Source organism: Pleurodeles waltl, chromosome 2_2 (genome assembly GCF_031143425.1).
Source record: "Pleurodeles waltl isolate 20211129_DDA chromosome 2_2, aPleWal1.hap1.20221129, whole genome shotgun sequence".
Taxonomy (NCBI): Eukaryota; Metazoa; Chordata; class Amphibia; order Caudata; family Salamandridae; genus Pleurodeles; species Pleurodeles waltl.
In genome coordinates, this window is record NC_090439.1 from 921,304,263 (window position 1) to 921,331,428 (window position 27,166).

Below are 27,166 nucleotides of genomic sequence, written 5' to 3' on the forward strand. Positions count from 1 at the left end.
AAGCTGATTAAAATATACATGAAAGAGATCAAAATGTCTAAGTTGACAAGAAGACCAGTCCAAATTATGCAGCCAAACTAAACAGGTCAATTTAAGAATTTTAAGAAAAGAATATCCAAAATGCCAAATTAACAATAATCATGATCTTGCAGGAGGTGATAAATGCATCTTGTCATACAAAGGTGAAAGGATCACACATGATCTGTCATTTTAGCCTCAGCTCTAGCTAAGGGGTGTGTTCTGTGCTTTGCAAGATGTTGAATGACCAGGAGCCAGTAAATCCACCAAGGGTAGCTCATAGGAGGCATCCTGCAACAACTGCAATCTCATTGGACAATGCTGGCAATGATCCCTCATTGGCCACATTAACCGATGTGTATCCAAAGAAGGTGCATTTTAGGTCAAGACACACTTCCAGTGCATTATATAAAGGCCACCAAAAGCAGCAGAAGACAGGCTGCACACAATTGAGAACTAGTCAAAATGACAGTGACCAATTATTGTTTAGTTCTTTTTACAGCAATGCCCTGAAAATACTGCATCATATATTCACAAAAGTTCAGCTAGTGGGAGCTCCATCATGTCTCTTAGTTGAGATGGGATAGCCACTGTAATGTTATTGGAAATCCTAAAAAGGCACCCAAAAAAAGTGAATGGATAGCTTATGATATTACTCCAAACGCAGGCTGAAAGGTGCTGACAAAACCAGAACCTACAGCCTTAAAAAAGTGCACAATCCCAGTGGTGTTAGACTCATTAAAGATGTCACTTATTAATTTGCCAAAATGTTTTAGGAAGTTAGTATTTATAAGTGACTGTATCCACTTGAAGGTCATAGGTTTAACGAGCTGATGTGAGAGCTACATGTTTTTTAATCAAAAGGGCTTTTAGTCTGCTCAGCTTGATAAAATTTACATTATAAGAAACAATATGAGGCCATATGTCTACTACTTTTATCTCATGCGTGGGGGGGGGGGATACATTCCAGAAGTAAGTCACAACTTTAGAGCTGAAAATTACATATGGAACACCTGGCCTCACCCCACAGCAAACTTGATCACCCAGCATTAATTAACTCCTATTCAAAAGCAGCTGAAACACTGGGTGAATAAAAGGGATGGTAATACCCTTCAGATAGCATGCCAAATTTGTGATGGAAGCAGGGCATGCAAGGACACCTGTTTACATATCATAGAATGGCTTACAGAAGTCTCACAACCACTACTGCTAAGAAAGACCTCTTTCTCACAGTTAAAGCATTTGTAATAGAAATGCAGGTTCCACACCTCATGAATGTAACTGTCCCTTAACTGTTCAAATCTGTCTACAGGAAAATATTTTAAACACAAAGTAAACTCAAATGTTGAAATGGGCAAATTGTTCACTCCATGCATTAACCACACTGAAAACGGTACTTCTGCCACAGTAAAAGGTGACGCGCACAACTTCTTTCCTGGGCGGGAGCCCTTTAAACTTTGCCGGAGGCAGCCTCAGCTGCTGATAGGGCGGGAAGCCCTTCTTTAATACACAGCGCGCCCGCAACCGCGGGACGCGCACAACTTCTTTCCTGGGCGGGAGCCCTTTAAACTTTGCCGGAGGCAGCCTCAGCTGCTGATAGGGCGGGAAGCCCTTCTTTAATACACAGCGCGCCCGCAACCGCGGGACGCGCACAACTTCTTTCCTGGGCGGGAGCCCTTTAAACTTTGCCGGAGGCAGCCTCAGCTGCTGATAGGGCGGGAAGCCCTTCTTTAATACACAGCGCGCCCGCAACCGCGGGACGCGCACAACTTCTTTCCTGGGCGGGAGCCCTTTAAACTTTGCCGGAGGCAGCCTCAGCTGCTGATAGGGCGGGAAGCCCTTCTTTAATACACAGCGCGCCCGCAACCGCGGGACGCGCACAACTTCTTTCCTGGGCGGGAGCCCTTTAAACTTTGCCGGAGGCAGCCTCAGCTGCTGATAGGGCGGGAAGCCCTTCTTTAATACACAGCGCGCCCGCAACCGCGGGACGCGCGCGGGCGGCGCCCGGGCGAAGCCCGGGCAAAGGGCGGGCCCGTCCTTCGCCCGTCATCGACCGGAAGAGGCCGGGCTGGGCCCCCCCTCTAACGCCTTCTCCTCTCTACAGTGTCATTTATACTTGTGTGCTGCGCCAGGTACAGTGCGATCTCTTATTAAATATGGGGAAAAAGAAAATTAATGTTCAAAAGGGGATAGGTGGGTCCAGCTCCCTCCAGTCCTCCATTACCAGTTATTTATCCTCTGTAATGGGGGCCATTGAGTCTGAACTAGAACATGTAGAAGAAAGGATTGGGGCTGTCCAAAGTACTGTCCAATATCCTCCGCTGGAACCTTCTCTGGAACTTATCAGCCACGCTCCTACCTCCTTAAGTACTGGTCTTTCACCACTGTCCTTAACAACAAACTCCATCCAGTTGAAAGAAGACAAAATTCCTACTTTTGATCGTACTACTTCTTCTCCCCTTTTAGTTACTCCTCCTTCTGAGGGTTCTCAGACTGTTTCTCCACCTACGAAGAAGAGGCGAGCCGGGAAAAAGCCAAAAAATGTAAAAAATGTCACAGGTTTTAAAAAGAACTTACCTACCCATTTGACCCAAAGTAACAAACCTTCAGCCCCCTTGGTTTTTACCTCTGAATGTCTTCCAAGTACGATCATTTCTGAAGATGGCTCTAATAGATTTGACTCGACACTTAAATTATTTTGTGCAACTTTAGAGGCTAAAATTACAACTTTGATTACCGAGAAGCTTGATTGTTTTTTTAATGATGTAACTAGGCTTTTATCTAGTTTCTCTAAACCTGGCCCACTTAGCTCGGGAATTCTCCCTGGCCCCGAATCAGTTCATTTACCTACTCCTCCCCCTACATTGGCACCCCAAGGAGCCGGTAACTATTTGTCTGATCTACAAGTTGTCCCTGGCCAAGGAACCCTTGTGGATAACCCTGTATTATGTCCAGCAAGGAAGGCTCACTCCTCTAGGTTGCAAGACAATGGCTCCAACTTATTCACTAATCATGCAGACTTTTTACATTTACCTCCGGACTGTAATCCGTACGTTTTGGTTCTTTCTAACGTTCCTCCTTTGGAGTGCCGCAAACTAGAAGATACCCACTCTTTAATTAGGAAAGCCGGCCATTGGTTGAATTCTAAATTTAAACCAAATTCTTCAGGCTTCCGTAATGATAAGATTCTTATGGCCCGAAGGGTGAAGAGGGTTGGCTTCTCAAAAGAATTGAAGGAGGGCGATTATGTTATTTTAAACTTTGCCAATCCTCAGTCAGTAGATTATTTTTTGACTAAATCGGCCTATTGTAATATGTTAAATAACAAGATTCAAATCCATTCCCTGCACCATTTTTATGACCCTGTGCTTTTACCAAATCGTCCTATTACTAATTTAAGCATGCACAGCCAAGAGCCAGATAGGTCTCTCTTACAGGTCAACGTTCCAACTAGCAATAGATTCTCAACCCTTAGTCACTTTGATGAGAATGACTGACTATCGGTGACCCACCACTGTTCTTCTAATTTAGAGAGACGGATGGTTGGGACCGTCCAATCCAAGCGTATCAGGGGCACAGGAATGTGTACTACAGATTTACAAACTCATCTAAATACCAAAGTCTCATCATTATGTTCTGCATTTAGACCACTAACCCTGCTCAGTTGGAATGTAGCAGGGTTGCGATCTAAAACTAACAATTCGGACTGGAAGAGTTTCATTTCTTCTTATGATATAATTTGTCTACAGGAAACTTGGTCTAAAGATATGTTTTTCTTGAATGGCTTTACTTCTTTTTGCCAGCCGGCACGGAGTTCTCACATGGGGAGAGCTAGTGGTGGCCTTTTAGTACTTGTTTCTGTAAATCTTCCGCTTTTAAATGTGTCCCTAATTTGGTCTTCCCCTTATTTTATGGTTGTTCTCGTCTCTATAAGCGGGCAAAAGGATATTCTAATTTTAAACTTTTATAATAATATCCCTCGGGGCTTCCTTATGACCCATCTGGAAGAGGTAATGGATTTTATAGATTCCTCACATGCTTTACAGTTTAGTGATTTAACTATTTTCTGGGTGGGTGATTTTAACATTCCCTTATGCTGTAAAGAACACACGGACTTGTGTGCCTTCCCTGTTGAGGGTAGAGAGTCACCAATTCATTTTAATCATACCTCTGAAGGAGATGCCTTAAATTCTTTTATTTGTAAATTTGATCTGGTTCACGTTACAGAGAAATTGGCCCCTGATGCCCGTAATACGCCCACTTACACCGGGAATTTGAAGGGGAGTACCATTGATTTTATACTTATCAGCTCTTCTGATTTTTATCTAATTAGAAATTTTAAGATTACGCCTCATTGTGCAAGTGATCACAACCCTCTTAGTATTACACTGGACCTAAAAGTAAATCAGGCACCCTTGAACAAAAATTTGTGTGCTGCTACAGTTTATAATTTAAATAGTGGCATTCGTTTAAAATGGGATAAAATTGACCCTAAAAAGTTTAACCAAGAAATTGTAAGAAGTAGGTCTGATACGATTTATACGTGTTTGTCTCAGCAATCAGACTCTGACTGTATTGTGCGAGAATTCGAATCCTTAAGTAGTGATATTTCACGCGCCCTGGTGATGGACAGGCCCGGGAAGGGGCCGGTGGTCCATAGATGGTTTGATTCTGCGTGTTCTTTAGCCCATAAAAAACTTAAAGAAGCTCTTAAAGCAGTTCCTCCCGCACGTCAATTAGTAAAAGCAGCGAGGACTGACTATAAGGTTGCCCTTGATAAACGGAAATCCGAAATTAGGTCCAGGGCTTGGAGCGATCTTTTGGCCGCATCTGAATTTAAGGACACTTCCAAATTCTGGAAAGTGATAAATCACCCTTACTTTTCTGATAAGAACTCTTTGGCCAATGAATGTTTTATTACTGAGGATGTCTGGATAAATCATTTTAGGAAAGTTTTCTGCTCTGAAACTTATGAGAATTCGCATGTGGCAGTTACTCCTGCTACACATTTTACTCCAGATTTTAACTTTAAGGCCCTAAATATTATTTTTGATCTCCATGAGGTCAAAGATGCCATTGATAGATCAGGGCAGGGAAAGGCCCCTGGACCCGATGGGGTTCCTGTCGACCTTTTTAAATCAGAAATTGAGCTCTGGGGCCCTTTGGTTACAAATGTGTTGAACAACGTGGTAACTAGTAATGTGCCCTCTTCATGGAAATCGGCTATTATTGTTCCCATCTTTAAAAAAGGTAATAGACAAGACCCCTCTTGTTACAGACCAATCTCCCTTATTGATTCAACGGCAAAGATTTTAGGTAGTGTGATCTTGTCCCGTTTAGAAGATTGGGTAACAGATGCCCAGATTTTATCTCCCATCCAATTTGGTTTTAGACCCGGTGTGGGCACAGTTGAGCAAGTTTTAAACTTACAATTGATACTTAATAAATATGTGTCTGTTAAGAAAGAGTCCATCCACATGGCTTTTATCGATCTAACCAGTGCCTTTGATTTGGTTAACAGATCCAAGTTATGGCAAATCCTAGAAGTTCTAGGGTGTGACCCGGCTCTATTGGAGCTTATTAAACGTCTACATACAGACCTAACGGTCTCTGTTCAGGTCGGCTCATCTGGGCAGAGAACCCCTCCTATTCCGTCAACCAGGGGCGTAAGGCAAGGATGTATTTTAGCCCCTTTTCTTTTCTTGATTTATATAAATGGGCTCTATGATTTTTTGGTTAAACAAGCAAAGGATGTACCGAAGATGGGCCAAAGATTACTTCCAGTTTTATTATATGCGGATGATGCAGTTTTAATTGCTCGTACTGCAAATGGCTTACAGGGCTTATTGGACATGTTTTATGAGTTTATGTCGAGCCTCGATTTGAAGGTCAATTACTCCAAGACTTTTGTCATGACCTGTGGCCCACGTAACACAAAATCCAAACAATTTACTATGGGAGGGCATTCTCTTATTAAGGTCAAAGATTTTTGTTACCTAGGCATGCATTTGAGTTCCTCTCTGTCCTGGAAGACTCATATTAATTTTAAGCTCCAACAGCTGATAAGGAACACCGAAGCGATCTTTCGCTTCTCTAATAAACTAGGCCATAGACCCCCCGCACATATGAAAACTCTGTATAATTCTAAGTGTACCGCAGCTGTGCTCTACGGAGCAGGCGTCTGGGGCTGTGTAAAGGTACCATCTCTCCAGAGGGTCGAAAATAAATTTTTGCGAAGATTACTGTTGGTTCCAAAATGTACTGCAAATATCATCTGCCACGAAGAACTTGGTCAGTGTTTTTTGGAGGATAGGGTTTTTTTGGCGCCATTATTGCTTTGGATTAGATGTTGGCTAAACCCAATGGCAAAATTGGTCCAAGATTGTATTTCCGAATGCTTACAATTGGAAAATTCAAATAGGATCCCCTGGCTTATGTTTCTACGAAACTCTTTTGAGAATTTAGGTCTTAGATATATGTTTGATGAACCTCACCTATTAACTATAAATTCTAGGTCCGTTCTGAAGGCTACTTACTCCGAGTACATATCAGACCTGAGATTTTACAGTTCTCTGAAATTAAAATCCTTTGATTCCTATTCTCAGGTTGTGACAGCCCCATGCCTTGAACCTTATCTGACCTGGTTTTCCAGTTTTAAGATACTTTCTTTTTTAACACTTTTTAGACTTAATTTAATTCATTTTAAAGTAGCGTTTCCTGAACCATGTTTTTGGAAAAGGGATTTACCTCTTTGTCCCTGTGATTCTAGATCAACCCAGAGTACTTTGCACTTTTTTCTCTTTTGCCCTTTTTATGCTGCTCCTAGAGGGGTTTGCATTTTACCCACTTTACGTTCTGTTAGACCCATCCATTACAAGGAAGCTTTAATATATTTTCAGAGATTGCCAGATAGACAAATTTGTCATTTTGTATTAGATTTTGTTACAGCTTCTTTAAGCATTAGGAAAAGGCTCATTTCATTTTAAATGTATATGTATGTATAGTTTAATATTGTAAGTTAATCTTTGTATTCTGTTATTGTGATTTTTCTTATGTTATGAGTTTTATTTGTTTCTTTTATGAGATTTTAGACCGGATGTTTACGTAATGTTTTAGATATGGTACTATTTTATTCTTCTATCTATTTACTGTAACGTAATTATTGTGTGGTATTTGTGTTTTTGTCTGTACTTTTATGGCATTTGCCGAATAAAGTTTTGTGACTGACTGACTGAACTGTCCCTTAACTGTTCAAATCTGTCTACAGGAAAATATTTTAAACACAAAGTAAACTCAAATGTTGAAATGGGCAAATTGTTCACTCCATGCATTAACCACACTGAAAACGGTACTTCTGCCACAGTAAAAGGTGACATTTATCATGTTTTGATGTTGAGCATGATGTAACAAGCTTCTTTCTTAGCCAATATCCACTCCGTCCATGTCAAGTTAAATGTGGCAAATAACTCTGTAGAGTTAACATGCATCCAAGGCACTCAGCCATTTTAAAGAAATTGTAATGTCCAACTCAACTGCATGATGGACCTCGGTTGACTCTGGCCATGGTGTAAAGGAGACATGTCATTTTGAATAATGTCAATTGCAGAAGACACAATGGCCCTCATTACAACCCTGGCGGTAAATCCCACTTTCTGCTGTGCTGAAAACCGCCAACATACTGTTGCGGCAGCGGAATTCTGCTACAGGTATCACGACCCACAGCTCGGAATCCGCCACAATACAGACACCCACACAAGTCCGCCACACCAAAGGTCAGTGATAAACTGGTGATACCAAATCCTACACCGACACGCAAACAATAATACACCCACACTATCACGACTCACGAATCAACATGGCGGTCATTCAACCGCGGTAATCCATTAGTGGTACACACCGCCGCATTCAAAATACACACATATTTACAAAACACAACTACATTGGACAATTCGAAATACACACACCTGATACACATACACACACCACACCCACACACTCACAACACCATAAAACACATACTCCCATTACCCACAGACCCTTACAACTAAAAATCTGAAAGAAGGCCAGAGAGAGAGGTTAGCTAACACAACACCAGCACCCATAGACACACACCATCATCACTCATACCCACCAATACGCACCTCAAACAACACACACCAGCACACCCCCACACATCACAACAGACATTACCTCACACATCACCCACACCACATCATGGCACCTCAAAGACACCCCAAGGTTTATGAGGAGGAGCTAAGGTCATGGTGGAGGAAATCATCCGGGTAGAGCCACAGTTATTCCATTGCTAGGAAGATGGAGCTATGGTGGAGAATTGTCAACAGGGTCAACGCAGTGGGACAGCATCCAAAACACACGGGACAACATCAGGAAGAGGTGGAACGACCTACGGGAGAAGGTATGTTCCATGGTATCAAGACACCAGATTGCTGTACAGAGGACTGGCAGTGGACCCCCATCTCCTCCCCAACAACTAACAATATGGGAGGAGTAAGTCTTGGCGATTATGCATCCTGAGGGCCTCGCAGGAGTAGCAGGAGGACTGGACTCTGGTAAGTCATATCTTAACTGCCATATCCCCCTACCCCACCTGCATGCCATCACATTCCCCACCCTCACCCCCATTACTCCAACACCTCACAAATGGAGGACTGGAATCTGGTAAGTCAAATCTTTACTACTTTATCCCCCACCCTACCTGCATGCCATCACAAACAACAACCCCTACCCTCACCCCCATCACTCCACCACCTCACATATACCCCACCATCACAACCCACACATCCCAATACCAAGCCCTGCATGCAACACCAAAGCATGGACACCCATTACCAAAGCATGTCCACTACAGATACCCACACATACCCCTAAACACTAATCACACAATGGCAAACACAACAATGGAAGCACAGGAGTGGAAGGTACTGCTCCCAATGCACAATATGGCAAACGCAGATACTACAATTATGCATTTACACCCCAACAGGACCCATACCCAACGTCACCGGACAGGAGGTGCCAGACATATCCAGTCCCCCCACAGAAGAGGCCCACAGTGATGACAGCAGCTCTGCACGCCTGGATCAAGATGACCAGCCCAGCCCATCTGGGACCTCCGGGCAGTCGGTTCCCCTGACAAAGTCACAAACCACCACAGAGCCTCCCCCCTCAGGAAGCACCACCACAGCACCCACCCAGTGGGCCCATCCCTCTGTCCCCAGTACACATCAATCAGCAGTGTGTCCACCACTACAGGGATCCCAGGCAAACCCACCAACCCAAGACAATCAGGGACCTGGGGTCAGTGGCAGTGGGCACACGATTCAGGGGACAGAGGCACAGGATAACAAGGAAGCTGGGAGGACTGCTGTGCGACAGGGGGAGGACAGGCCCAGGGAACCCACTCTCCACGAGGCACTCTCCAACATCATGGGAGCATATCACCATTCCCAGGAGACCATGGGCACGGTACTGGACAAGTTTCAGGAGACCCAGTGGATGCAGGAGGAACACTACCTTGGGATCAGGGAGGACTTGAAGTCCATTAACACCACCCTGGTCACCATTGCAGGGGTGCTGGGAGACCTTGTCAACACCATGAGGGACACAGCGGGACACAAACGGGCCCCTGACACTTGCCTGGATGATGAACAGCCCTCCACCTCCGCCAGCGCTAGTGGACAGGAGGCACTGCCACAGGACCAACAGGCCACCAGCACCCCACCCCCTGCAGAAGGAGAACCAGCCCGCAAACGGTCCCTGAGATTCAGGAGCAAAACAGAGAACATTGCCAAGACCCCCGCCAGGAAATAAGACCCTCCTGAATGTCACCCTTCTATCCCACTTTGTTACCCTGTCCACCTTAAACTGCTATTGCTCCACTTCCTATGCCCCATTAGATAATGCACCTGTGATACAAATAGACTGGACTCTGCCATGGAGATTCCTCCACCATCACCCCAGCCCATTTCACACACCCCTCCACTTATTTGCACAGAAATAAACACCCTTGATTCGCAAACAAATCTGGAGTCAGTCTGTGCTTTCACAAATGTGTAATTGCAAAATCTCTGGAATATAGCAATGTCAATGTACTTGTTCACATACCAAGGTTACACAGCTGTAGGCCAGGAGTAAACATAGCAGAGGCACAAATTGGGAGCCACATCTGTGAAATGGAACGCCAAAGTGACAAATCAGGGTCCATACACAGAGTGAAAAATTAAGATTTATGCTAGCTCCTACAATAGTATGAGATGTGGAAAGCAGTTCCATCTTCTTACCTGTGTCTCACTGGAAGTATTGCATGATGATGTTGTTTCGGTTCTCTACTTCTTCTTCTTCTGCCTCCTCTTCTTCACTATCCACACGCTCCACAGCTGCCCCAAGACCAACATCAGGCCTAGCCTCCTGCAGGAAAGGCACCTGGCGTCGCAAAGCCAGGTTGTGCAACATACAGCAGGTTACGATGATCTGGCACACCTTTTTCGATGAGTAGTATAGGGATCCACCTGTCAGATGGAGGCACCGGAATCTAGCCTTCAGAAGGCCGAAGGGGCATTCTATTATCCTCCTAGTTTGCCCTTGTGCCCCTTTGTAGTATTCCTCTGCCCTTCTCCTGGGATTCCTCACTGGGGTCAGTAGCCATGACAGGTTGGGGTAACCAGAGTCACCCACAAATATCGAGGGACAACTGTTAGACATCCTCCAAACATTAGGGAATCTCCCACACCAAGACACCAAATGGAACTGTGTGAGGACTTTAGGCTCACCTATTAGCCACACATGGTGCCACTGGAGTTGCCCCATCACTTAAGGGATGCTGCTATTCCTCAAAATGTAAGCGTCATGCACTGAGCCAGGATACTTGGCATTCACATGGGAGATGTACTGGTCTGCCAAAGACACCATCTTTACATTCATTGAATGGTAGCTTTTCTGGTTTCTGTACACCTGTTCATTCCTGCGGGGGGAGGCAAATGTCACAATTGTACCATGAATGGCACCAATGATGTTGGGGATATGTACCAGAGCCTAGAAGTCACCTTTCACTGTGGGCAAATTCTCCACTTGAGGGAAAACGATGTAGCTGCGCATGTGTTTCAGCAGGGCAGACAACACTCTGGACAACACGTTAGAGAACATTGGCTGGGACATTTGTGATGCCATACGACTGTTGTTTGAAAAGACCCACTTTCCAGGAAATGGAGTACAGACAGAACCTGCACTAGAGGGGGTATTCCTGTGGGATGGTGGATAGCTGACATCAGGTCTGGCTCCAACTGGGCACACAGTTCATGGATTGTTGCACAATCAAGTCTGTAAGTGATAATGATGTGTCTCTCATCCATTGTCGACAGGTCCACCAGGGGTCTGGACACTGGAGGATGCCGCCATCTCATCACCTGCCCCAGCGGATGTGCCCTATGGAGGAGAACAGTGAGCAGAGGATCATCCAACACTTAGATATAACAATGTGTTTTTTCCAAAAATGTTACAAATTCGCTATGTGCCTTTGTCTGTCCGTATTCCTGGCTTAAATAGATGTGACACACTTTTTTTGCCTGCCATGTGGCCCCCTGAAATGGCGGCTGACTGACCTGTAAGGTGGGACAATGGGAAATGAGGTAACTGCACTGGCGTTGTACACCATTGCGGTAGGCGGTCAAAGACCGCGGCGCAATTCAGCATTGGTTAACATTGGGCCCTATGGGTTCCAGGAGAAAATGACAATGTACGCTGGCGGTACGCACTGCCGCGGACGTGGCCACCATTTTCTAACTGTTCCCTCAATTGATACATGACCTTCAATAGGAGAGGACCTACACTGCAAGTGCTGCTGTGACCTGTGTCTGGAAGTGACGATAACGACAGTGTCTTGGGAAAGGGCCCCTGCCTTCACTTCGGAGGAGTTGGAGAAACTGGTGGATGGGGTCCTCCCCCATTACACGCAACTGTACGGTCCTCCAGACAAACAGGTGAGCACAGTGTGAGCATGGTGGATGGCACATGATTGTATGGAGTGTCGTGGATGGAAGAGGGTCGGGAGGGGGACAGGCCAGCATGTGAGGATAGTGTGTGTGTATGTATATCTGGGCCAGGGTGGCAGGTGTTTAGGCAATGCATGAGATGAACTGTGTGGGATAGTAACATCCATTCTAACTTCGCTTTTCCTCTAGGTCAGCACCCACCAGAAGAAGGGTATTTGGTGTGCTATTGCCAAGGACGTCCGGACCCTGGGGGTCTACCATAGACGGAGCACCCACTGCCGGAAAACATGGGAGGACCTGCACCACTGGAGCAAGAAGACAGCGGAGGCCCAGCTGGGGATTGCCTCCCAACGTGGAAGGGGTGCCCGTCGCACCATGACCCCTCTGATGTACCGGATACTGGCAGTGGCATATCCAGAGTTGGATGGGCGCTTGAGGGCATCACAGCAGCCACAAGGGGATGAGTACAGTCTCATTCAGCTGACTCTGCATGCTTTACGAGTTGTCTGGCAGGAGCAAGTGGGCTGTGAGTTCCCCTAGGCCAGGGCGAACTTGGTAGGGTAGGTCCCTTGTTAGGCAGGCTCTGTGGCACTCCAACCCCAATAGTGGTAATAGCCATCTACACCTAGTCAGGCTCCTGTGGGTTCCAGGTGTGCAGCAAATGGGCTTAGGCATCATCCCCCATGGGCATGTGTATTTTCCTAAGAACTGTTAGTGCATGGCTTAGTGCAAGGGCTGCTCCCTGTGTGTTGTGTCCGCCAACAGTAGTGGTGTTGCATGTACTGAACATGTGTTTCTTCTGTCTCCCCCCTTTTTGCTTTGTCACCCTGTTCTTGCGTGCATTAGCATCATCTGGCAGAGGAGCAGTGGCTCCAGAGCAGGAGGGAGCTGCATCCCAAATGGCCCTGGAGGGTGAAGTAACGGAGTCTGAAGGGACCAGTGGGACGGAGGGCGAGGGGAGCTCCACGACAGGCACAGGAGCATATACCAGCGACAGTGACTCCTCCTCTGATGGGAGCTCCCTTGCGGTGGTGGGCACCTCTGTTCCCACCGCATCAACAGGTACAGCTGCCACCCCCCCACCAGCACCAACTCCCAGCAGCCCCTCAGCGTGTGTCCTGTGTCTGCTCACCCAGGAGGGTGGGCATCTCCTTCGCCCCAGGCTCCTCAGGTCCTGCCCCAGTCAGCCTGCTGCCCTCAGTGAGGAGGGTTAATGACCTCCTGAGATCCCTCACTGTTGGACAATGTACCATTTTGAATGCCATCCAGGGTGTTGAGAGGCATTTGCAACAAACAAATGCATACCTGGAGGGCATTCATTTTGGGCAGGTGGCCCAACAGAGAGCATTTCAGGCTCTGACCTCAGCACTGATGGCAGCCATTGTCCCTGTGTCCAACCTCCCTCCTCCAACTTCCTCCACCCCAACCCAATCCCCTGTACCTCAGCGTATCCCAAGCACACCATCAGACCAGCATGCACACTCATCAACACAAAAGAGTGGACATGGCAAATATAAGCACCACACATCCCACAGGCACACACACAAGCACCATACCCATGCAGACACAGCAACATCCACTGCCTCCACTGTGTCCCCCTCCTCCATGTCCTCCTCCTCCCTCCCTGTCTCGTCTCCACTCACACTTGCATGCACTACATCCTCAGCCACTACCTCCATCACCAGCACGCCCATCACCACACACCGCTCACGTGCAATCACCACCCCACTACCATTCACACATCCCCTGTGTCCTCTCCCAGTGTGTCTGTGAGCCCTCCTCCTAAAGTACACAAACGCAGGCACACACCCACCAAACAGCCATCCACCTCACAACAGCCTCCAGCCCATGCACCTTCACCCAAATTCAGCAAACATACATTTCTTACAACCACTACCTCTTCCTCCACTCCCAAACCCCCTCCACCTTCCCATCCCAGTGTGTCTAAGAAACCTTTCCTGACTAACATTGACCTCTTCCCTACACCCCCCCGTCCTTCCCCTAGGGCCAGGCTTTCCAGGTCCCAGCCCAGCACCTCAGCAATCAAATCCCCAAGCACAGTGGTGCCAGCAACTCCGGTCTCATCGAGTGCGCCACCCATCAGGGCTGCCACTGTGCCACCTAGCGAGGCTAAGGAGCAGGCCATTCCGCCACCTGCCAAGGTGAAGAAAGTGCCCACATGCCGGAGGGAGAAGCCGCACCTACCAGTAAGCAAGGGCTCCTCCAAACCAAAAGAGGACAGTGGAAAGACACAAGTGGCAACATCTAAGGTGGGAAAGGGACACAAGCCGAAGGGCAGGTCAGGACAGGGAACGGTGGCTCTGACTGAGGGACTTGAGTCACCCCTTCTGCCAACCACTACACCAATCTGTACAGCAGTGGACACCGCCACCTGCAACACCACCAGCGCCGCCACCTACACCGCCACCAGCACCACCACCTGCACATCTGCTGCCTCTGCAACAGTCCCCAGCATCATCCCCAGTGGGCAGCCATCCGAGGCTGCAGGAGACGTCCTGCTGTGTCCCTCAAAAGGTGCAGACACATGCACCACTGCCAGCACCTCCGCTACATACACCGCCGCAAGCACCTCCACCAGCCCCACGGCGTGCTCAGACAGTGCCACCACAACTGACATGGCTATCACCCCCAGTGGGCAGCCGTCCGAGGCTGGAGGAGATGTCCTGGACCCTGCCCAGTTTCCATGAGGCATGACTTCCATCACTGTTTGCACCTGCAGGTGGCAGGCAAAGCCGCAGCAGGGTGGGGCATGTCTCTGCCTCCATGGCATATCATGCTACGAGTTCCCAGGCAATCTCGGGGCACACACACACCCATGTGAGGGAATGGGACCAGCCACACTGCATGTGATGCACTCTGGGCACCAAGCCCCCTCCAGAACTAGTGGAGATTCACATCCACGTCCTCAGTCCTTGGCCGGATGAAGCACTCTGGGCACAATGCCCCCTCCAGAACCAGTGGAGATTCACAGCCACTTCCTCAGTTCTTGGCATGATGAAGCACTCTGGGCACCAAGCCCCCTCCAGAACCAGTGGAGATTCACATCCACTTCCTCAGTCCTTGGCAGGATGAAGCACTCTGGGCACAACGCCCCCTCCAGAACCAGTGGAGATTCACATCCACTTCCTCAGTCTGAGACTGTTATCCACTTGTGAGACTGTGGCTTTGCACTCCCCAGGATAGAGCAGTGGGCAAACCACCCAATGGAAAGACTTATGAGACTGTGGCTTTGCACTCCCCAGGATACAGCAGTATGCATGGAGCCCCGTCGTGGAACAGTGGCATTGTGCGTTCATCCGGGTGAGGTGCCCCCCTCCCCCTGAGGTGCCTGTTTCATTTCGATCTGATGCCCCTGCAGTGTTCTCTCCGTTTCGAGTCAGGTATCTTGTGTGGGCTTTGTCCATGCATTTTGGGACACTGATCCATGGATGTTTGAACACTATCTGGACTTGTGTAGTTGGTGTATATGTTTGTATATATTGATTTCTGAACTTGCACTATCTGATTTTTATTGATTACAATCGTTACAATCATTTAATTTTGTCCTTGTGTTCTTCCAGTGGGTAATGGGGTGTATATGTAATGTTGCTGCATGTGTTTGTGTGCATGGTGTTGTGGGTGAGGGTGGGGGTATTGTGTGTTGCGTGTGTGTCACTCTCTTTTTCCTCCCCCTCTCCCCTGTGTTGCAGGTGCAGTACTCACCGTGGTCGTCGACAGCATCTTTCATGCTCCTGAAACAAAAGGAGGAAGACTAGCATGGGCAGGACATGTAGTTTGGGCTCCATGGCGTCCTGGTTCCTCGTTGGGTGTCGAGATGTGAGTGGTTTCCCTTTCAAATACTGTTTCCGCCATGTTTATGATCGCATTGGTACCGCCCCGGAAAAGGTGGCGGATAGGCCTCTTGTAATAGTGTGGGCAGTACATTGTGTTCCGCCTGTCTGTTTAAAGTGTAAATATTGTTAGGCAATGAATAGAGCTTTCCCTAAATTCTCCTTATCATTTTGCCTTAAACGGGCAGCAGCTTCCATTTGCAAAAGCTTCCATATTTCATTGTATATTGCATATAAGAAATGTTCAGGGCATAGACCCATTCGTGTAAGTCTCCATCTTCTGAAAGGAGACTAAGGTGTTCTTTAACAGTGGTTAATGTGGACGATTTTAACCATTGTTGACACAGTTTGCCCATGCTTTATGATGTCACAATACCAAAGTGTTGTGTGATGACATAACAAGGATCTGGTCTGCTCACTGAAAAAACATTCAGGACAACCATTTGTGGCCACTGGCGTCATTAACAATCTGTTGGAACCTGCAAGTGTTGAATTAAAGGTACATTCTGAACCCGACTATTGAGCTATTCTTCAGTGACATTTAAAATCTTTTCTCACTTATCAAATATAGCTGGTGAGGGAATACTGGACTCATTCACTCCCTTTATTTTTGCCAATTCTAAACAAGTTGTTTGCTGTATGTGTCATTGAGAAATATAATTTGTAACGGAATAGGGCATGATCTAAGTAAAGCCACCCTACCCTGTATTTGCAAATCTTTTGTTCCCCAGACACTCTTCATGTCAATCAAACGCATCCACTACTCATAGCCTTCTATAACCAACTGGGAAGCAAAGGAATCTGTATAAATCAATTTAGTGTTTGTGATATTTTTCTTGGTTTTGAAGGTGGTAATTTAAAGTGATAGGACTCAGCATCTTTAACATAATGCCCGGTAAAAATAAAAAAACTTTTCTACATATGTTTTAGAACTTCCCACTGGTTCAGTTGGGCAATGTTTTCACTATGCACAATTATAAACTATTCTTGGTGTACCAGCTCATTGCAGGAAATGATGTCCCTAATGGTGATAACAGACTATTTCCCCATAATTTGCAGTGTTCATGTACACCTCTTCACTTTCAAATACAGTGTAATATTCAAGCTCAGAAAGCATAGAATCAACTGTTTTTGCATTAAAGTCATCAGAAACAGCCCCCGGCGTCATAATATAATTCATTGACACTTTAAAATCATATGGGATTGTAATAATTTCTGTAGGCCCGAAAATGTCAAATGGTACTTTATCCCAAACAATCACATCAAAAATTGGAATAGCTGAAATGTTCCTAAGGGACATGTCTCCTTGGACCTTATGTGAGGATTGATAAGGTTTTAAACCTCATCCACCAGTTCAACAGCAGAATGTTCAGGAAGATAATGACCATAAATCAGCAGGAAGAAAACAGTGACAAAACCAATCCAAAGAAGAAAGGAAAGCAGTGTCAGAGGTATCCACAGATAATACCATAGATGAACCAAATAGTTATGTTTATGCCACATGTAGAGCTTACATGCTTTTGATACAGGCACTGAACATGATGATGAAGAATTTGACGAAAAGTCGTCAATGTTGGCAAAGGAACAAAAGCAGTCTGTGCAAAAATTGGAGCCTGTGCAGATGAAAGGGAACTGGTAGATATATCCATTGATGGCGTATGATAAATTATTCCATCCGTTTGTGTTGCATTTGAAGAGTGCAAATTTAAATTCTGGACATTTTGTGTTGGAGAAGTGGTGGCAGGAATCAGCAAAATCTCATTCTCTAGCTCTCCAAGTTTAGGCAAATAAATTCATTATTATTGAGTGTTTCAAGAGCTAACTCCTGGATGATAGTGACAGGGGTATGGGAACTAACCAGGAGTCCACGTGGTCTACTGTGCAGGATGCGACACATGGTGCATTTTGACACTGTCAATTAAAACAAGTGTTTTTCTTTAGAACCAGGCAGTTGTGGTTGAATTACAGTTCTGGTACTGTTTATTCCCAGGACTGGAACAGGTGGTCTGAAGGATGGGCCAAACTCCTTCTTCACAGGTAGCCTTTCGTGAACTAGGTCACCATCATAAGGAATCCAGTCTGTGATTAGTAGAAAATACCTCATCCCCAAGGTGGTGGCACATTCTGATGAATTTTTCATCACAGAACTGTTGCATTTCCTGCAAGATAGTAACACGTTTATTTATGTCAAAAGATGTTATTGCCACCACTGCACCAGGGTCATCAAGATCTCGAACATACATAGATATCCCAAACAGGACTTCATAGGGGGCACATCCTCCAAAAGACCTTTTGGACAGATTATTTCGTGCTTTATGGACTTCACACAGGTGATGTAGCCAACTATGACCTGGGCCTAATACTCTAGCTGTTAAGGATTGCTTTAAGTCTTAGCTCTTCTACTCCACAATCAAATGTCAGGATGACAGGGAGACAAAAAATCCATTTAAACACCCATTGTTGCCATGGTGTCCATGAATGCCCTGGAGGGGAGGTAAAGGCAGGGCCCTAGTCTGAATGAAATGCTGCAACTGAATATGTCCTGATGAAGACTTGCAAATCTTTAATAATAGTCCAAGTGTCAGCCAATCATTGTGGCTATACTCAGAGAAATCCGGGGCATGAATCAACAGCCACTAGAATATATTTGTGAGCTTCATCTGGTTATAAGGGACCATAATGTAAACATATTGCAATAGTTTGATGTTTTTTTGGAAACTAAGTGGGGTGACTGCAGTGAGAGTTTGATTGTGGATCCTTTAATTTGTTGGCAAATGTCAAAACTAAAGACATACTGCTTGGTCTGTTTGCATAGACCAATCATTTTTTCAATAAGGAGATACTAGCCACCATACCAACATGGGCAGAAGAAAACCCTTCATACTCTGCTTCAACGCAATCCAATCTCTGGTTTTAGTTGGGGGTCACATGATCAATCATCCCTGGTATGGTTGCAAAGACAATGTTTTTGGTACTTAAGTGGTAGGAGTATTTTGCAGGATATGCTTTTGCTAAGGGCTTGCTATCAGCCAAAGCCTTCACAGCAGCCAATGTGTCATCATCCAGCCTCATATAAGAACAAGTTATCACAGCAACCGAAGCCGTAACTACTGCAGATTTGGCTGCTTCATCAATGTGTATTCCAACACACTGATGACCCAATGTATGTACTACATGAGCCCATGGCAGCTTGTCTTTGAGATCTGCTGCCTTCCCTCACCAGAATTTGTATTTTATGGCATTTCCTTTGGACTCTCTGAATCCATTAATGTGCCAGTAGTGTAAATATTCATCAAAGAACTGGACACAGTAATATGAATCACACAATCAAAGTAGATAGTTCAGGATCCATGTTTTCCTGTCCCAAAATTAGATCTGTAAGCTCACCAGTGTGTGCTGTGCAGTCACCTAGGGTCTGCTTGTAGGTTTGTTGAGGCTGGAATTGACCATCGCTCATCACTACACAAACAGCTGTGCAAGCCGTGGAGTACTGAAGTTTTGTTCAAGAGGCAAAATGGTGGTGGACATGGGGTATTCAAGTTCACACTTAAGGAATTCTTGGGTCTGAAGTTTTGGATCAAAAACATAATCAACATCAGTGGCAGTCTGGAAGATAGCCCATTGTATCCAACGTGGATGCAATGTTTTTGCGTTCAGGACACTTGCTTAATTGACAGCCTGAAGGGCAGGTATTGAGGTAGCAACAATACTGTGTTTCTCCTGGGCTAGTGGTCTCTCCTTTATGACAGCCATTTGGACAACAGTCATTATCTTTTCTGTTGGTTCAAAACTCTGTTCAGCATTGGAGTGCAAGTATGATTTATATGTTATGAGTCCTCTGTTCCCTTCATTGAATGTGACACAGGTGAACCCAGTGGCACCATAAATTACCGGGTTTGTTTTGTTGTCAGATGTGTGCAAATGCTTTGCTTTAAGCATGTTTAGTTGTATTGCTCTGAGAATTTGTGTGTGTTGTGGTGTCCAATGTTTATTTGAGAAGTCAAGATGGATTAAAACATAAAGTAGTTTTATGCATTGTGCATATTCTGGAATATAAATTCTGTCAAAATTGAAGAAACTCAGCAATTACCTTATAATTTGGTGGTTATAATTAGGCATATTTCTCTAGGACTTGTGGTGCTAGGCTCTTTCCCTCATTTGGTAGTTTGTGTAATAAAAATAGGACACTTACAAAAGCAATTTTAGTTTTCCTTAAATTTAATTTGTAGCCCTGTGAGGCAAATCCCAAAATGATGGGATCCACCCTGGCTAAATGAATGTTGAACTCATCTTCATAAATATGTCATCGGAATAAGAAAAAGCCTTGGGATCAATATTATGAAATGTTGATGTCACACAGTTGGAGAACAATCCAGGACTGTTCATATACCCCTGAGGGAATCCTCGAAATCTTCCATGAAAGCCTAATACTGAGAAGGTGATTAAGTCCCTGCTTTCAGATGCTAGATTTTGGCAGACAAAAACATTGGAAAGATCCAAGGTTGGTTTGTATTCTTTGTAACTATGTTGTTGATAAGTGCTGTACTATGTGAATTGTGTACTGCAAATATGTGTGTGACTGTGTACATATCTGTAATCTAAGAATATACAAGATAAATGGTCCAGCTTAGCTACACAAAACAAAGGGTTATTCATATAGGGACCCGGAGTTCAATTACTCCATGGTACTCAACTTGTAGGAGAATTTTCTTCACCGGTGCTTTAGCAACATGTTTAAAGGGATATTGAGATTGGATCTGTGCAGTGGATCTTATCGGAATAACATGGTAGGGCAAGTCCCACCACAAATGGTTGCAGTTCAAAGTAAGGGCTTGCGCCTATGCCCAATCTGCGGTGTTAGCCTCTTTTATTGTGTTTGGAGCAAGTACTGGGAAGAAGGCCAAATTACATCTTCCCCTTGTGGAAGAATAAATACAAATTCAGGTGGCCAATGTTTTTCCCACAATAGTCTATTGTAACCTAGTGTTAATCTTCCCCAGAAGATTACTTTAATGGGGTGCTCAATGCTCCCTCAATTTGAATTCCTAATTTATAAACCCTATTGAGTTGGGAGACACTCCTGTCTGCAGTTTTGACTTCAGGGAAGTCTTGAGTTGATGTCTCATCCAGAATGTCTAGAAGATTCTGGTGAACTATTGTGACCTCTCCTGCACTGTTTAGCAGAGTTACTGCTCACATCATGCTCTTCAGTAATGTCACCATGTGTGGCATGTTTAGCCAAAATTGCTGCAACCTTTTTCTTTTGGAAATGTGTTTTTTGATGTGGAAATTTCTCTTCCTTTTTAACCAAAATCTCTGATGAGCGTTGTGACTCCTCTCTCCGTTTCATGTACGTGTTTTGGTGATCTGACCACCCTCCTCTCTCACTGAGATTTTCTGGTGAGCCCTGAAGGGAATGAGATGGGTGAGTAACAGTATATTGATATCTGTCATGAATTTTTGTTACGACTCTGTCGTCCCATCTCTAGGGGGCGCTGTAAACAGACTATCTGCAGCCTGATTTTCACCAATAATACTCATCCAGAGTCTCCTTCTAAACCCTGCTTTCTTCCCATGTCGATATGGTATGCTATTGTAGAACTACGTTTGCATCCATGGACTTCAGTACCCATAATGCACTGCCTGGTAGTCAGTAAGACCTGGATATTGCTATCCATTGTTTCCTATGAGAATAGCCCTGTTGTTTCTTTGTACTGGATTCTCTCCTCCAGGACGTGTGTGAGATTGGAACTGCACACACCTGTGATCACTCTTTTGCATCCCAGCCATGTGACTCTACCCTGGGCTTGCTGCTGCCTGGAACTGCTTATAAGCTGCCATTTCCTGAATCTCCTCGTCGTGTATTGGAGTTTGTTCCTTTTTTGTACCGGACCTCTTTTTGGCTTGTGTTCCAGTCCTGTTCCTGCTTGCTTCAGCCAGAGTCTGCTCCCTGTTTCTCAGCCTGTTCCTGCTTGCTTCAGCCAGAGACTGATCCCTGTTTCTCAGCCCTGTGCCTGCTTGTTTCAGCCAGCGCCTGCTCCCTGCTTCCCAGTTTGGTTCCTTCTTTGCTTCAGGCAGGGCCTACTCCCTGTTTCCCAGTTCTGTTCCTGCTTTTCTTCAACCAGAGCCTGCTTCCTGTTTCCCAGTTCTGTTCCTGTTTTGCTTCAGCCTGAGTCTGTTCCCTGTTTTCCAGTCCTGTTCCTGCTTAACTTCATTTTTTGTTCCTTCTATTCCTGGCATTCTTTTCCTTTTACTCATTCCTTTGCTTCTCCCTTAGCGCCTGAAACCTCTCTTCAGTGTCTCAGACTTGCCTATTAGTTTATGTCCTCTTTCTCTGTGATTCCTACAGCCTCTTGTTCTCTTGTAGTTAGTCTTGTACTTGCTCTTCAGTTCTTACGCTTCTTTCTAGCTCTTTCTCTGTACTTTCCTTTTGGCTTCTTGTGTCAGTTAAGTGTACTATCAGTCCTCACCTGTGTATAATTTTTTTCCTTTGTACTGGGGTTGGCTCCTGGTTTCCAGGAGGCAATTCCTGCCCCATCCTTTGTCTAGTGTTGTATGTAGTCTTAGGTGCCTAACTGTGACATTGTGCCATTGTTGTTTTCCAGGAATTGACACAGTGTCTCCAGTTGGACTCACAAGGGGTTGTCTTGTGTATGTAAGTACCATCCTTGTTTGTGCCCTGAGAGTCCAGAGACAGAATCACTTCTGCTGCCTCCTTTCTATGGGGCTTGCGGGGTGCCTATCTGTAAGAGTAATCTGCACAGAGGCATTGACATTCCCTGTGGCTCTGGGAAGTTCTGATACTTACCTGTGTACAACCTTAGTGGTAACCCCAGTGTGGTTGCCCATTACTGATTTGTTCCCTGTTTGTTCACACTATGGTTGCTCTGCCTTCACTATCCTTTTTCTATGCCTTACTATACCTGTTCATTTCCAGTGTATGCCTTTAGCTGCCCTTCTGCTTCCGTATAATACCTCTAAAGGAAGATATTCTGTGACCTCAACGGGTGTTCTGCCCAGAGTCCTGACAGAACAGCCTGGAATCGTGACAATTTTTAAAGTTGCACAGTTTCTAATGTTGTAAAGTTTTCCTGAGTTCTCCAAATGTAGAATCTCCTTTTTGCTTTAGTTTCGCCTTGTATTTTTGTTTATCCCAAAAATGTTCAGAACTTTTTTGTGCTTGTTTGGTATTATCTTTACTGGACTTGTCTTGTAATTGTGGTTTACCTGGTCTGGCTTCCAGACTATCTAGACCTATACTAGTAAAAGTCTTGGTGGTAAACAACTTGCAATCCTGTTGAGGAATGTCTATGAGCCACTGGAGTACTGCCAATGCTACTCCTTCCCCTTTAAGATTACCTAATATAATTGAGGACACTGGAAAAATTGCCCATTAATGGCATCCCCTATCCAGGGCAGTGGCTGCCCCACAGTCATCTTGAATTTGTTTTAACACTTCCAGAAGGTTTGCAAGTGTTAGTCTACCATGTATGGTAGTGTAAATTCCATGTGCACACTGCAAGTGGCACAGTGATCTACTGAGGGGTCCATTCCAAAGGGCAAGCACATTGTAAGAATACTATGTTTGTCTTAGGGTCCTGGATGGGGAAACACTGCTTCCAGCACATTTTTTTTTTTTGTGTTAACCAAAATGGAATTTATTCATGCTTGGTGGGTACCTTACCCATTATTTAACACACAATCACAGGATTTGTCCCGGTTGTAGACTAATGTGGTGCTTCTGAAGCAGCCCTCGCTGAGGCGGTATTTAAGGTCCGTATTACAAATTGTATTAAGCATCTATACATATCTATTAAATTATTTCATAAGCGGCATAAATCCGCTAATGGCATATTTGTTACAGTGGGATGTGTGGTTATGTGACTAATTCTGGCAATGTAGGTCCTTCATTACTTAGGGGACCTAATATGATATTGTGTACAATGTATGGGAGGGTGCATTCAAACAAATTTTGATGTACTTGATAAGACATTGGCATTTCTAACTATGCATACACTCTGTATTTTGCAGGTGTGTTTGCTATTGTGTAATTGTGAAAAAGTGTGCATTTCCATCTGCTGCTAGAAAGGTGACCCAGGAATAGAACTTTTTTGTTCTGCATGCATTGTGTACCTCTACCATGAACATAATATCCCCACCCTCATCTGTGAGTGCATGAGGCTAGTAGACGTTGTGTGAGAGGTTATCTCGTATTTACTGGAATTGCTATCCATTGAAGGTCCGCCATATTTTAGAATGCTAATTCCAGACATAGAAATGCCAATTTGGGGAATCATGTTAAGGTTCAAGCTTGAACAACCTACAGCCTAAGATGGGTACTACCTATTGAGCTGAGGAGGATATTTGCTTAATACCACAGACAACTCCGTATAAGGTAAGTAGGTTGCCTCTAGCGTGTGAGAGATTGAGATTCTCAGGAGATCTGTTAAATTTCTACCTGACTAAATGTTAGGGGCACCATGTAATAGAACTCTTACCATGAGGGTGAGACTGCTTTACAGTTTACAGTTAGTCCCAAACTGACTGGAAGCTGTCAGCCTGACTTTGTCGGCTAGCTAGCAGGACCTCCCCCAAACCTAGAAGGTAAAGTGATTTGTGGCAGCCAACAACCATGACACTCCAACTCTGCAGGGAAGTTGTGGTGGTACAGATCATACCCCTTTCTCTCAGTTGCACAAGGTCTCACGCATGCAAAGGAAGACAAAGGAATACAGGGTAAGATTCAATGCATTTATTGAAGAAACTGCATTCTATGATAAAAGGCAGGAGCTGCAACTATTAGGATGAAACATAATAAAATGATGATTGTGACCATTAGAGTGAAACATATAAACAGTCCCAACATCCTGACATAATCATAAGTCTGAGAATTCATACCTATACCCCAATTTCTAACATGAAAGCATAGCAGTGTTAACTCTTCTGCAAGAAGGCAAGGGTCTGCCTGTTGTTCTTCTGGCAGTCCACCTGGTTGTCTGGAAAGACAAGGCTAAGATCAGTGGAGCTGTCGACGAAGTGGTCCATAGCATAAGATGGTTGAATGGAACGTCCCCTCTTTCCTTCTTTGTGATGATTATATAACAAAACATGTTGTGCTCTGAGAACAGGCCTGATCTGATAGTATGTCTATGGTTAGAAGGTTGAGTCTGCAACTCGTGGATCGGCAATGCCCGTTAAACTATTGTGTATAAATATGATAGCCTTGAGTAGGGCACAAAGTGAAATGTTTGCAAGTAACAGATAAATGTGCAACACAAACAAGCATGCTTTCTACGAAAAGCAGCTGATAACATGTAAAACAACAAGCTAAAAGTGAGCTGTGCTTAATATATAATAAAATGAATAAAAGCAAATAAAATGTATGCATGTCTTAAAGGCACAGGCTATGGGTCTAAAGCTAAAATATGGGTGCCCAATCTAGGAACTAAAAGGAACCCATGACACCTTTCCCATTGTCAGTACAATAGTACAAGGTCCAAGACCTAAAATGAACTACGTTAATGCTACTATTTAAAAGCTGACTAAGATATACATGAAATGAAAGAGACTAGCTGACCAGTAAGAATTATGGGGCCAAATCAAAAAAGGTCAATTTAAGAATTTTAGGAAAAAATATCCAGAATACCAAATTAACAATAATTATGATCCCGCAGGAGTTCTCCAAGCATGTCGATGGAAAGGGTTTCCAGGATGGACTCCACGTTGGCAGGCAATAATTCCACCAGCTGGTCAGACAAAAGGTGAAAGGATCACACATGATCCATCTTTGCAGCCTCAGCTCTGGCCAAGGGGCTGAGTTCTGTACAGTAGCAGATGTTGAAGCACCAGGAGCCATTAAATCTACAGAGGGCGGCTCATAAAAGGCATCTGCAACAACTGCAATCTCAATGGACAATCACCAGGAACATTAATTGATGTGCATCTAAAGATGGTTTATGTAGTAGGTCAAGACATACTCCCAGTGTGTTTTCCAAGGGGCACTCCAAGTAAAGGAATACAGACTTCACCCAATTGGGACCCAGTCGAAATGACAGTGGCCAATTGTTGTCTAGCTCTTCCAACTGTGATGCTCTGAAATACTGCATCATGAGTTCATGACACAGTTGGGCTGGGAGAGCTCCATGTCTCTTAGCTGAAATGGGGCAGCCATTTAAAAATAGCAACAGCAGGATACTGCCAATTAATGCCAATGTTATTGGACATCCTGTAAAGACAATCAGCTATTTTCAGCCAGATACCTAGTGTATTAGTACCTTTTCTCCAAATTTCAAAGCATTTTCTAGGGACATTGATAGAAGAGGTCTATGTCATTTTTTGTTCATTTTCTTTTTTACTTTTTCCCCCTAATTTCATCTTAGTGAGTTTGAGGATTATTGTAATAAATGTATTTTTAACAGTGTTTATAATAGTATATACATTTTTTCCCATCTTTCCTGTACCTCCTTGCTTTCCAATGATTTCTCTTAGTCCCTAGTGATGGTCCACCATTTTTGTTTTTACATTTTTCCTCCTGCCTGCCATAGATCTTCTTCTCTTAGGCCATAAACCCACATCAGCATAATAATTTTTTTAAGGATTAATATATTTTCCCCTGCCCTCCATACCTGCCATAGGCACACAGAAGCATTAATCTTTTAATGATTATTTGATTTTCCCCACACTATCTGCCTGCCATAGGCACATACCAGTATACATTTTTGAAGATTATTCGATTGTCCCCACACCCCCTGCCTGCCATAGGTGCACACAAGAATTTATTTTTTTAAGGATTATTCGATTTTCTCCACACTGCCTGCCTGCCATAGGTGCACACAAGTAGTAGTTTTTAAGGAGTATTCCATTTTTCCCACACCCAATATCTGCCATAGGTGCACACAAGCCATAATTTTTTAAGGATTATATGACATTCCCCACATTGCCTGCCTGCCAGAGGCTCACACCAGTGTTTATTTTTAAGGATTATATAATTTTTCCTGCACCCACTTCCTGCCATAGGCACACACCAGCATTCATTTGTTAAGGATTATTTAATTTTATTTTCCCCATATCCCCTGCCTGCCATATGCACACACTCCTTTGATACACATAAAGCAAACAGTTCTATAGGTTGTCATCCTGATTGAACTATTACGTTATGGTGTGGTTTAGAATCAATATATTGTTGTTGTTATAATTATTTGGGATAATCTCACTAAATTATATTGTCTGTAATTCAAACTGCAAAAATGTCACATTTCACTAAGCAGTTTTCTTGTTTGTTTGCTTTTA